Genomic DNA, 13768 nt, shown 5'->3' with positions numbered 1-13768 from the left:
TCTCTAAAGAATATCTCATAAATTATGAAATATTTGTGGTATTTCATTGTTTCCTACAATATAAAAATATACGTATTTTTGTATATGTGTATCTCTCTGTTTTGAGCACTTTAGCTACAACAATTCTCTTTTTGACAAAGGTGAATTGGAAAACTTATGACCATTCTTCAAAACCCTATATATGTATACTTTGTATGATTTCTTCTATGGACCAGGCACCATGTTAGGCATTGTGAGCAAAACTGACAGAATTCTGATTTCATAGGGTCCACAATTCAGTTGAAAAGAAAGACACTAGATAGATATGTATGCAAATACTTATATAATGCTAAAAATGAATATTAGAAATAATAATAGTTCAGGTTTAGATTGGAAGTAGAGGAAAACTTCTAAGGAAGTAACAAGCTAAAATGAAGAAATACTTGAAATACGTTGGAGGAAGAAGTCTGGCATCACTGAAGCGTAATAAAGGGTAACGAAGGTATAATAAAATAAAAATAAATAAATAATAATAAATGAAATATTTATAAAATATTTATATATTTATAAGTAATATAAATATATAAATATGAAAATTTTATATGTATTATATACAGTTATATAATTATAAAATATAAATAACAAATAAATAAGTGTAATAAAGATTTTTGAAGTGAATAATCCTATCAAAGTCACTGAGTATACCTGTTTTCTCATTTTTAGAGATCACTATTTACATCATCTCCTACATACTCAAACTGAACATAAATCTCTTTTTACTTCGTATTTTTCCTAATGTTTCTCAACAGAAAACTTGGCCTCATACTTCATGAGAAAATACTAGTAGATACACAATGATAGGAAAACTTTTTATCTTCTCACCACTAAATCTATTAATTAACTCAAGAAGCTCAGCAAACATGGAGATAAAGAAATATAAAGAAAACCACATTAAGACTCATTATAAGCTATTGCTCAGAACAAATGATAAACAGAAAATCTAAAAAGCAGCCAGAGAAAAAGGACACATGTCTACAGAGAAACAAAGGTAAGAATGGCACAGATTTTCAACAGAAAGACTGTGAGAGGTCAACAGAACATTTTATATACAGAGAAAAAATCTTTCTAAAATAAATAGAAACAGGAAAAAGAAAATCAACAACAACAAAAAATAAAAACATCAAAATAGACACATGGTAAATAGATACATAGATGATGGCAATGGATAGATGATAGATAGAGATAGATTAGATAGGTAGATAGATAAATAGATGATAGAGATATATAGATGATAGATAGATAGATAGATAGATAGCTCTGAAACAATTAATCACTAGAAAATCTTCAGGATGAGAGAGATTTAAAGAAAATCCTCAAACAATAAATGGATCAACATCTGATTGGATAAAAAGCATGGTCTATATACTGTTGTATTAGTTTCCTAGAACTGCTATAACAAAGTACCACAAACTAAAGAGTTTAAAACAACAGAAAATTTATTTCACATATCTAGAGGCTAAAAGTCTAAGTCACGTTGTCAGAAGGGCCATAGAAACTTGTATCCCTCTTCATAGCTTCTGGTGGTTTCTGGCATTCTTCATTACTTAGCTTGCGGATGCATTACTTCTGTCTCGGCCTTTGTCTTCACATGTTGTTCTCCCCTCTATATGTGTGCATCTATGGTCCAATTTTCTTTTCTTAAATGACACTAGTCATAGCATTAAGGTCTATCCTAATCCAGTGGGATTTTATCTTAACTTGGTTACATCTACATTTCCAAATAAGGTAATACTCATAGGTACCAGTGGTTCAGATTTCAACATATAATTTTGGATACAGAATTCAATCTATAACAGAAGCCTATAAGACATGCATTTAAATATAAATAGATAAATAAATTAAAAGTTAAAATATGGAAAATAATATACTGCCTGTCAAAAGAAAGCTGGAGCGGCTATATTAAATGCAAACCAAAGTAGATTTCAGAGAAAAATAATAATAAAGGGTCAATTCATCAAGAACACTAACTATTCTAAACATTTATGCACCTAACAACATAGCTATAAAAAAAAACAAAACAAAACACCTAATAGAACCCAACACAACTTAGAAAAAAATTCAGAGTTATAGTAAGAAATGTTAATGCTTCTCTCTCAATAATTGATATAATGAGTAGGCAAAAGCAACAGCAAGGATTTAAGACCTAAACAACACCACCAATCAACTTGGCTTAATTCACATTTATAAAACATTCCACTCAAAAGCAGTAGAATATATATTCAGGCTCACATGGAACCATATTCTGGCCATAAAACATCTCTCATTAACTTCAAAAGAATTCAAGTCATGACCACAATTCAATTAAATTTGTCCAAACTATAAACTCTTCAAAATGCACAGATAAAAGAATTAAAAGACCAGCTTCAGACAAGAAAATATTTTCAGATCATATGTCTTATAAATAAGTTCTGCCCAACATTTATTTAAAAACTCTCAGAATTCGAAACTAACAAAATATGTCTCAAGTACATAAAAGGAGAAATTATTTGAGCAGACACTTTGACAGGGAAGATAAATAGAAAATAAGCATATGAATAGATGCTTATCATCATTAATCATTTGGGAAATGCAAATCAAAATCCCAATAAGATGCTATAACACACATTAAAAAAAATAAAATGAAAATCAATAACAAACTGATTATACCAAGTGTCACCTGTTTGCAATGTAAAATGGTACAAACACTTCGGGAAAACAATGTGGCATTTTCTTAAGACATCAAATATATGCTTACCATATAATCAATAACATTTCATGCATACATGTTTACCTAAGAGAACAGAAAACATGTATTCATACAAAGGCTTATGCATGAATGTTTATGGCAGATTTATTTGCAATAGCCAAAACCTACAAAATATACAAATGCTCATCAACTGTTGAATGAATAAACAAATGTAGTCTATTCATACAATGGAATACCACTCAGGGGTTTGATTGTGTGTTTGTTTATATATACTTAATTTTACCGAAGCATGAGTTACATACCATAAAAATCACCCATTGAAAAATGTAGAATGTAATGGGGGTTTTGTTGGTTTGTTTGTTTAGTAAATTAGTTGTACAACCATCAGCATAATTCTAGAACAATTCCACAACAAGATTTCCTCCTGCTTGTCTGTAGTGGATCCCTGCCCCACTCCAAGCTCAGGCAAACACATTTTGTCTCTAGACCTTTGTCTTTTCTACAAATGTGACCTTACTACATATTTTAACTTTTGTAGATGTTTTGTACAAATGTAGCTGTATAATATATAGTTTCTTGAATCTAGTCTTTTACTTGGAACATTTTGGGGTTTAACTATGTAATTCTGCATAACCTCTATTGCCCTTACGGTGGCTACTCTCCAGTGTTATTTTTTCTTACCCACAATGTACCATATTTGTAGTTGATCATTGCTTAACTTGAATTTATTTGGACTCTGCTGTCATCCTATTTTACAGGTTGGTTCTCTTTAGTCTCTTTTCCCAAATCTTTTTCTTTGTTAGTTTAAATGAAGTCTCAATGTTAGAGTGCCCAAGAGTAAATTCTTGGCTTCTCCACATCCCTTTTTTTAACTTACTAACGTTTCTTGACTTAAACATCATCTATAAATATATTTCAAAACTGTAAAACTTTGCTCATGATTAGAGATACAACTTCTCTTTGTTAATTTCTACTGCTATGTAAGAAATATTACAAATCTAATATTACTAAAACATAAATCTGGATTCCTATCCCCCAAAATATTTTTCTAATTCAGGCTTCAACATCTCAGCAAATCCAAGAATGATATACAATTTCCAATGATAAAATCATTTTCACATACCTGTTGGTCATTTGTAAGTCTTCTTTGAAAAAATGTCTATTCAGTATTTTATACTTGAAATTTTCTAAAAGAGTAGATCCTAAATGTTCTTACCACATACAAAAAAAAAAAAAAAGTAACTATATGAAGTAATATGTTAATTGTGTCGATTGTGGTAATCATTTCACAATGTAAATCAGTATTAAATAATTATGTTGTACACTTTAAATATATATAAATCTTATTGTCAATTATACCTCAGTAAAGTTGGAAAAGTTAAAATAAATATTTTGAATGGCTCTTCATACATGTTAGATATAATTAGATAAGCATATGCTGTCTTTCTATGAATGACACTTGGTTTAACAATGATGAAAAAACTATGGGAAAAACTTAGAGTGATTTCTTCAGGAATTTAAATTTGCTGCCATGAAATTAAACATGCAAGAATTTGTGAGTATTAAAAGCTGGTATCACCTTGAGACAAAATCTTTTAGCATTCTGGGAATTGCATTTTTTTTGCCCTGTATGGTATCATAGGAGAAGAAAAAATATATTTGTTTATAATTTATGATCTACATTTTCATTAAAAATTTTTTAATGTTTTTATTTATTTTTGACAGAGAGACAGAGACAAGCACTAGTGGGGGAGGGGCAGAGAGAGAGGGAGACAGAATCTGAAGCAGGCTCCAGGCTCTGAGCTGTCGGCACAGAGCTCCATGTAGGGCTAGAACTCATGAACCACGAGATCATGACCTGAGCTGATGTCTCACGCTTTACTGACTGAGCCACCCAGGTGCCCCTACATTTTCATTTTTAAACATTGGGACATGGAACCTTTTATTCTAAGAGTACTCCGAAGTTTTTAAATATGCTTTCATAATTATGCCCTGATGAAAGAAGTCACAAAATCTTATAATTCATGAGAAATATCTATTTTTATTATAATTGTATTGTAGAACTTGTTTTGGAAATATAAACACTTCTTGATTATAAGGAACTACATTTTTTCTATTCTAATTTTTTTCTAATTATTTTAAAAATTTTTTCATTTTTTTCATTTAAGTATAATTGATGCATGATATTACATTAGTTCCAGGTATACAATGTAGTGATTCGACAACTTCATACATCAACTTATGCTCACTACAAGAATAGCTACCATCTGGTACCATGCAACACCATGACAATACTCTTGACTATATTCTCTATGCTGTACCTTTTGTTGCAATGATTTACTCATTCCATAACTGGAAGCTTGTATCTCCCACTCCCCTCTGGTAACGATCAGTTTGTTCTCTGCATTTATAGGTCTTATTCTGCTGTTTGTTTATTCACTTGTTTCATTTTTTAGATTCCACTTGTGAGATCATATGGTTTTGTTTTTTTCAGTATGACTTATTTCACTTAGCATAATATTTTCTAGGTCCATCCATGTTGTCACAGATGGCATGATCTCATCCTTTTTGATGGCTGAGTAATATCCCATTCTATCTATCTATCTATCTATCTATCTATCTACCTATCTATCTATGTGTCTATATATCATCTATCTATAGATATCTCTATCTATATGCCACATCTTTATCTATTCATCTTTTCATCTATGAACGGACACTTGAGCTGCTACATTTTGTGATAACCTGGAAGTACCAGAGAAAATATTGTATTTTTTTTTTTTTTGTCTCCTACATAAGACTGAGCAGAAAGGGATCAGGAAATATAAAGAGAAAACTAAATTCTCCTTGTCAAGATTTCACGATGATCCTAATTACACCATAAAAGTAACAACGCATAATAAAGAATTCTAAGTATATGCTTTGATTTCAGTCTCATAATCAGTATAAAATAAATTCTAATTCAATTTATGACACCCTTGACCCATTAAAAATATATATCTTGAGTGTCTCTTACTATGTAAATTAGATTATATGAAACTACTGCTGTCTACTTGGACAGCTTTAATACCATTTGAAGAGAATTTTTGTAAAAAACACACACATTTCATGTCCTTCTATATCCCAAGTTTCCCCATCATATGGCCAAAACAGTCAAGACCTAATTGGAATTCCATTCCCTTGTTTAATCTTGCATAGCTTCAGTGAAACTACTTAGACACCTAGAAACTTCCTTCAGTCATTTCAACTATGATTTACACAACAAATTCAAGCCAATGTTGCAGACTCTCTTTATCTTAGTCGCGCACCTGAGAGTGGACTCTAGTAGACAATTAAAAAAGACTTCCAGCACCAACTCGTTGTGTTCAACTCCACAAATAATAATAACTGGTCCAGTCCAATGGGTTGATAGTTATATTAGGATCCCTGTTAATGATAAAATGAACAAATTCCAAGAGAATGCTGCAACTGAGCCACTAGAACATTCAAAGATTTCCCTTTTTCCCAATAAATCTATTGAAAGCAAATTGAATAAAGCACAGATACAACTGAATCCCAAAATTAGATACGATTTTGATTCACTCCGTGTTTCTCTGCATAATTTACTTGCTTAAGATCTAAGGCTATATCTCACAGTCTATTAAAGGCTTTGCTTGTTAGAAATTGGGAATTTGAAACATTAAATGTGTATTCTGTTTTATTTTTCATCACAATAGCATGACATTGATGGTAATTTCCATCAATGAGAAGGACAGATGTATAAACAGAAAAGCGTAGTTTTCATTTTTTTTTTTTCTGCAGATAAGCATAGGAGAGCAGAAAGAAAAAGCATCATGTAAAAATAGAAATATAATCAAGGGGAAGCAGAGTTTGATGTGAACTGAAGCAAAATTTCAGATAGGAAGAAATAAGTGATAAATTATTAAGGGATAAGAGGCAAAAATCAGGATTTGGGTGTGATCTGAAAGAATGTAAATGAAAAGTGAAGAAAACATGAGAAAAATCAGACTTAACTAAAATCAAATAGAACCTTAACATAGAGGAAAATACAACTTTGTTAGTAATCTGGCCTCTGGAGTGTGTTTGGTTTTAACTCTGGTTGTATTTGGACCCCTGTTTCCTTATGTATAAAACGACTACAATGAAGATAGTGTGAAGATAAAATGCAATAATTCTTTTGAAGTTTTTACAATAGAGTCTAACTTATAGTAGCCACTAATTAAGTGATACTTGTTGTAAGTAGTGTTATCTTTACAGAGTGCTTAACACAGTACAAAATGTTTTTTAAAACTTTAGGACATTTGAACTTCAAAATAACTGGCAAAAGTCAGGGGAGATGTCAATATCCTCATAATGCTCATGAACAGAATAAAGCTCAGGAAGCTCATAATCATGTGAGCCAATACCTTATAATAAATCCATCCATACATATATATATATATATATATATATATATATATATATATATAAAATAAATCAAATACATATATATGTATATGTACAATACAAATACACATATATTTATTTTATTAAATATATATACATAAATATATGTGTGTGTGTATATATATATATATATATATATATATATATATATATAATATTTTTTCTGGAGAACCCCAGTCTAGTTGACCTTTAGGTGGAAAATTATTCTAGGTGGGGCTTGCTTCATCATGTGAGCTCTTCAAAGCAGAAAGATTTTTCTGGATGATGACAGAAAGTGGAGTTTGAGAGGTGTGCTTTGGCTGGCCTAGAAGAAAGCAAACATTTATTATGTTTGCTTAGGGAGTGAGGGCTTACATGGCAAGGAATCGTGGAAGGTCTCTAGGTGACAGTGGTTCCCCAGCCATCAGCCTGCATATAAACAAGGATCTTGGTAGTCCAACCTCAAGAGAATAAACTCTCAAACAGCCAGCAACCTTGAAGAAGGATTCCAATCTTCAGATAAGAATGCAACCTAGCCAACCTGTTGATTTCAGCCTGGTGAGACCTTGGGCAGAAAATCCAATCATGCAGTGGATTCTAACCTGCAGAACTGTGCACTAGTAAATTCATGCCATTTTGAGGAAATAAGTTTGTAAGAATTTATAGGCAGCAGTGAAAACAAGGAATACAATGCATAAGGATCTTTGTTTCTTCATTATTTGGTAAGAGTGAAAATCTGGGGAAAAAATCCTTACTAATTAATGAAATGAAGATTATGGAATAAAAGGGGAATTCTACTTTTCATCAGATGATAATAACAACATTAAATAAGCCGATGAAACAACGACCACAAATTAAAATTATTTTCCAGTTTTGTTCTCCTCCCCTTCTTGCATTGGTGAGGCATTAAGCCCCACCACAGGATTCTAGAGATGGCCGCACACAAGACACCAGACACTAGACAGATGAGTCCGACGGCAGTTCATTAGCCACATAAGCTCATACTCTGAAGGAGAAGAGCATCACACACCATGCAGGGCCATGAGATGTTGCACTTGGGAACAAAATAAGTGTACAGGGGCTGTAGGAGGCAAGCTGTAGAGTAACAAGTGGTTGGGTGACTTCTGATTCCATCAGAGGATGTGATTTGCTTGTTTGGATAATTGTTCGAGGCTGGCAGGGAAGTTAGTTCAGTTCCCAGAAGACAGGGGAACAAGCCAAGTGGGGAGTGAGGGACATATCTGACGAGAGCTGCAAATTGTGGTTCGCAGGGCCGTGGGGCCCTGTGAGGCTCCAAGTTGTCCAGGAAGCTCTTAGAGCTGCATCTTAATTTCAGACTTTCCACCATACTTCCCAAATTGCTTTCCGTAATGAAGTAACAATGCTAAAAGTTTTTTTGCACCTTTAAACTTCATGTACAAGTAAAGTTTTTTCATTTCACTGAAAGTCATTGCAAATTTATCATATATCAGTGACTATTAAGTTTTAACTTAAACTATGATTCCTAATGGACAGTTATGTCCAAAATTCAAAATGTAAAATTTTCATATTTCTTGTTATTAACATTTATATTAGTATTCAAATTTGTTTCTTCTAAGTCAATTTTCTTAGCACTAGGAGAGGCAATTAAGCCCAAGCATGTCCACTATTTTCTTTTTAAGGCAGCTAGTCAATCTTTTGTTTTTGATGTAAAATTCAAATTCTGACATAAAATGTTTTGATTTCCTCTGAGGTAACAGGTGTGTGTTTGTTATGTATTATGGTTAATTTTTCCATTTTCCACAATATCAATCCCTCTGTGATAAAGTTTATATGTTTTTTTTTTTTCCTGAGAGAATTTTGGACTATAGATAACCTATCTCCTTTAGTGATAAACTGAAGCACACATAACAGGATACATGTATCCATCACATTCTACTTTATAAGACACAGTTTTATGTTCTGCAGATATTTTTAACTCACTCTACACTTACAAAACCCCTATTTTATAGATGAGAGACTGAGGCCATGAGCAAATGCATAAGTTGTCCAAGGTAGAGGTGGGATATGAATCCAGACGCTGTGGATCCAGAATTCATGATCTCATAAACTATAATATGTTGCCTCTAGAAATAACCACTTCCTGAAAATATTGCTTACTGGGCAGAATAGGATAGCGACATGGATAGAACTAGAAAAAACTACATCAACCATTCATCCATCCACTCATTAAAACATTTGTCCAACAACATTTTATTTATTTTCTCTTTTTTAAGGTTTTAATTTTAATTCCAGTATACTTAACATACAGTGTTATATTAGTTTCAGACTAATATAACAATTAGACTAATACAACAATTCTATATGTTGCTCAGTGCTCATCATGAGAAACGTACTCTTATTCCCTTTCACTTATTTCACCCATTCCTCCCACCTACCTTCTTCTGGTAACTATCAGTTTGTTTTCTATAGTTAAGAGTCTGTTTCTTGGTTTCTCTCTCTCTCTCTCTCTCTCTCTGTCTCTCTCTCTCTCTTTTTATTTTGTTTCTTAAATTCCATATATGAATGAAGTCAAATGGTATTTGTTTTTCTCTGACTGACTTATTTTGCCTAGCATTATACTCTCTAGATCCATCTATGCTGTTGCAAATGGCAAGATTTCACTCTCTTTTATGTCTGAATAATATTTCACTCTGTGTGTGTGTGCGTGTGTGTGTGTGTGCTGCCTCTTCTTTATCCATTCATCTGTCAATAAACACTTGGGCTGCTTCCATATTTGGCTGCTGTAAATAATGGTGCAATAAACATAGAGGTGCTTGTATCCTTTTGAACTAGAGTTTTTTGTGTTTTGGGGGTAAACACTCCATAGAACAATTACTGGATTGTAGGGTAGTTCTATTTTTTGAGGAACTTCCATACTATTTTCCACAATGGGTGAACCAATTTTCATACCCACACACAGTGCATAAGGGTTATTTTTTCTCCACATCCTCACCAATGCTTGTTGTTTCTTGTGTTTCTGACTTTAGGCATTCTGTCTGGTGTGAGGTGGTGTCTCATTGTTGTTTTGATTTGCATTTTCTTGACGTCAAGAGATGAGCATCTTTTCATGTGTCTGTTGGCCATCTGCATGTCTTCTTTGGAGAAATGTCTCTTCATGTTTTCTGCCCATTCTTAACTGGATTATTTGTTTTCCAGGGTTAGCTGAAGAAGTTCCTTATATATTTTGGATAGTAGCCCTTTATCGGATATGCCATTGGCAAATATCTTGTCCCAATTAGTAGGTTGTCTTTTAGTTTTGTTGATTTTTTCTTTCGTTGCACATAAGCTTTTTATCAACACCATTTTAGCCACCAAATATTTTCAAAGTAGAATTTTTAGTGTTGACAGTGTACCAACAAGTTGATTTGAAATGTCCATCTCCTCATGAACGTTATGGTCTGGTAAGAAAAACAAAAGTAAAAACACTTTCTTTAAAATGTAATACACATAGTTATAAGTCAAGAAAAGCATTCTATGGGATCCCCTGGGAAGGCTCTTTGCCCTGATCTTTGACTGGTAACCAGACTCATGATGATAGTCAAGGAATGCAATTACCCAGGTATAATTTGAATGCAGGAACACCTGGTGCATAAATTAAGTGTCCACATTTCAAAGGATGTATGTATTGCCATAAATAGGAATTGCACTGGGATATGAGAGTGTGTTGGGGACCCGGGGCATGAATTTATGCTGGCAGCTTCAGCTCTCCTTTCTGCAAGGCCTAAAGCTTTGAAATTGTACAAGGTAACATTGCAGAAAATGCTTTCTGTGTTCCTCTGTGTGTGCAATGGGGAAAAAAAAGGCAAAAAAAGTCTTAAATAATTTAAAATAGAAAAACACTTCTAAAGTTAGTTGTTTTGGGGACCCTGAGGTAGAACAGCACTTTATTCCCCCTTGGTAGTGTGAGTGGGAAGAAAAGAACAGTCTCAAGAGCACCTCTCAACATTATCCGAGGATTTTGCAACATAAATCTCTCACATAAGGATGTCTTGATACCTGCTCCCATCCATCATATGCTGCATGAATACACAACCCCTTCCAACGCCCTTGTCCTAAATCTAAAAAACATTTGCTTGCTGACCCTGAGAATTTCAATCATTACAACCACTGAGCATTCTGGCATTCAGAATCTATTGTGAAATGTTTCTTTTATTTCAGTGATATATATATTTACTCAATGAAATTAGACTTTCGTAGAAATACTATACATAACATTCTGATAGCTATTATAAATTTACAGATTTCTTTCTTTCTCAGTAGCTCATTAAAATATTTTAATAACCAGCAGTCGATTAATGAAAGTATCTTGAAAAAACTCCAATACATACCCATAACTTTGAGTAAAATATATAAGGATCAAGAAAATATTGTTTCTTTTCAAATTTTTGAAGAAAGCTAAAACTGTTTTAGGATAAAAAGAGACACATCTATTTCAACTAACATTTCTGGAAGAAAAAAACCCTATGCTTCAGATTCTGAACTAAAATGTTATAGATAGATATTGATATTGACACAAAAGTAGAAAATCCCTGTAGATGATATCAGACTCATAATTGAGTGGGGATCATCTATCTAACATCTATCTATCATCACTTATCATCATCTATCTATAAAGTGTAGAATAAAAAAGTAAATAAACATTTATGTAATATCAGTTATAAGTCAACCAGTGATATACTCTTTCCCATAGAATAGCTCATAAATCCTCACAAAAATCAAGCTGGTTAGAAAAACATGTTGGAATCATAGCCAATTCTAAGTGATCTCACTTTGTGACCTTGGGCAAGTCAACCTCTGCCCCTCAGTTTTTACATAAGGATAATAATAGCTTTATGTCATAGAGGATTAAATAAACACCTTTAATATTAATAAGAGTCCTAGACATCAAATAAATAATTAAAGAGCATAACATATTAAGAATAACTTTAAAAATAATCTTTTATCTTGAGAAAATAAGATCTATTTTCTCTATCTAGTTATTGAAAATAATGAGAATTTCCCATTGAATGCTCCATCTGGCATTTGAAATAGAGATACAACATGTGAAAAACATAACTCTTAAGTATATGAAAAAGATTTATTGCACCTTAAACTTATAATGATTTGGTGGGAATGGCAAAATCTAAACTTAGAAATTCATATTTGTTTTTAGTCTGTATTACCTTGGGCAAGTTAATAATCTTCAATTAATATCAGTTTCTGTAAAACTGGAATATTAGCCTAGTTTGGAATGAGGATTATGTGACAGGTAGTTCATCCGTGAAGGCTTGGCTCAAGACGACTCATGGAATTGTCATTGTGATGGTGCTGGTGATGTTTTTTGCTATTATTTTACAATCCCTTGTACTTTTGCCTTCATCTTCTTTGTAACATTTGTAAAAATAGAAGGGTCATATTTATGTTTTAATAAGATCACTATCAGGGGTGCCTGGATAGCTCAGTCAGTTAAGCATCCAACTTCAGCTCAAATCATGATCTCGCCACTCATGGGTTCGAGCCCCACTTTGGGCTCTGAGCTGTCAGCACAGATGTGTCACATCAGCTCTGTGCTGACAGCTCAGAGCCTGGAGCTGCTTCAGATTCTGTGTCTCAGTCTCCTTCTGCCCTTCCCCCACTCATGCTCTGTCTCTCTCTGTCTCTCTGTCTCTCTCTTTCTCTTTCTCAAAACTAAATAAACATTTAAAAAATAAAAAAAAGAAGACCACTGTCACATTGGCAGTAGTTTTCAGAATGCAATGAGAAGAAAATGACCATGACAGAAGACAAGAAGAATGCAAATGAAATGCTCCAGATATACAAGGAAAACACATTTATTTTTGATAATTGAAGGAAGAACAAGAACTGTTGAAAAATTTAAGCAATATTTAGTTAAGATGGATATTTAGTCCACCAGATGGATGTTAGACTCATTCACCTATGAAGAAAATGCTGGGAGCATTTTGGCAATATTGGGAGTCAAGTTATAATGTTTCATTCGAAATGTCTTAAATGTTAGTATCCATGCTCCATTGATTTGAAAAAAAATTTTTGAATTTATAAATCTAAAATTTAAATATTCATAGAAATTGCAATAATAATATATTTCACTCTAATGCAAATTCAGTTGCACAGATGATTATACCATATAATTTCCATAAGATGATACATGAAATCTGACTGTGAAATACTTATGGATTATTACTATCTGAAGAATTATTTGTTTAATTCATCACTGAATTTTATTTTACATAAAACTTTTAGCTAACATTATATCTAATGTTATATGCCCCCAAAACACATTTTATTCTAGATATTTATAAGGATGCAATTGACATTGCAGTGAAGAATAACCATGAAGGAAACAGAATTCCCTTAAAGAAACTTTATTTAAGCTTCAGCTTTTCCATTTCTGTGTGACCTTCAGTTAATCACTTATATAATCTAAGCTTCAGTCTCTTGATTTAAAAATGAGAATGATAATGTCTATCTTACTTGGCAGAGGATTTTTTCCAAAAATGGTTGTAACATTTCCCCTCCTACAAATTCTTCCAGAGCCTAGCCAGTGTCTCAAGAAGTAGATGCTCTATCCTCACCTCCTGAGCCTGGGCAGGCTTTGAG

Source organism: Leopardus geoffroyi, chromosome B3 (assembly GCF_018350155.1).
Source record: "Leopardus geoffroyi isolate Oge1 chromosome B3, O.geoffroyi_Oge1_pat1.0, whole genome shotgun sequence".
Classification (NCBI taxonomy): Eukaryota; Metazoa; Chordata; class Mammalia; order Carnivora; family Felidae; genus Leopardus; species Leopardus geoffroyi.
Note: the sequence above shows the minus strand (reverse complement) of the source record.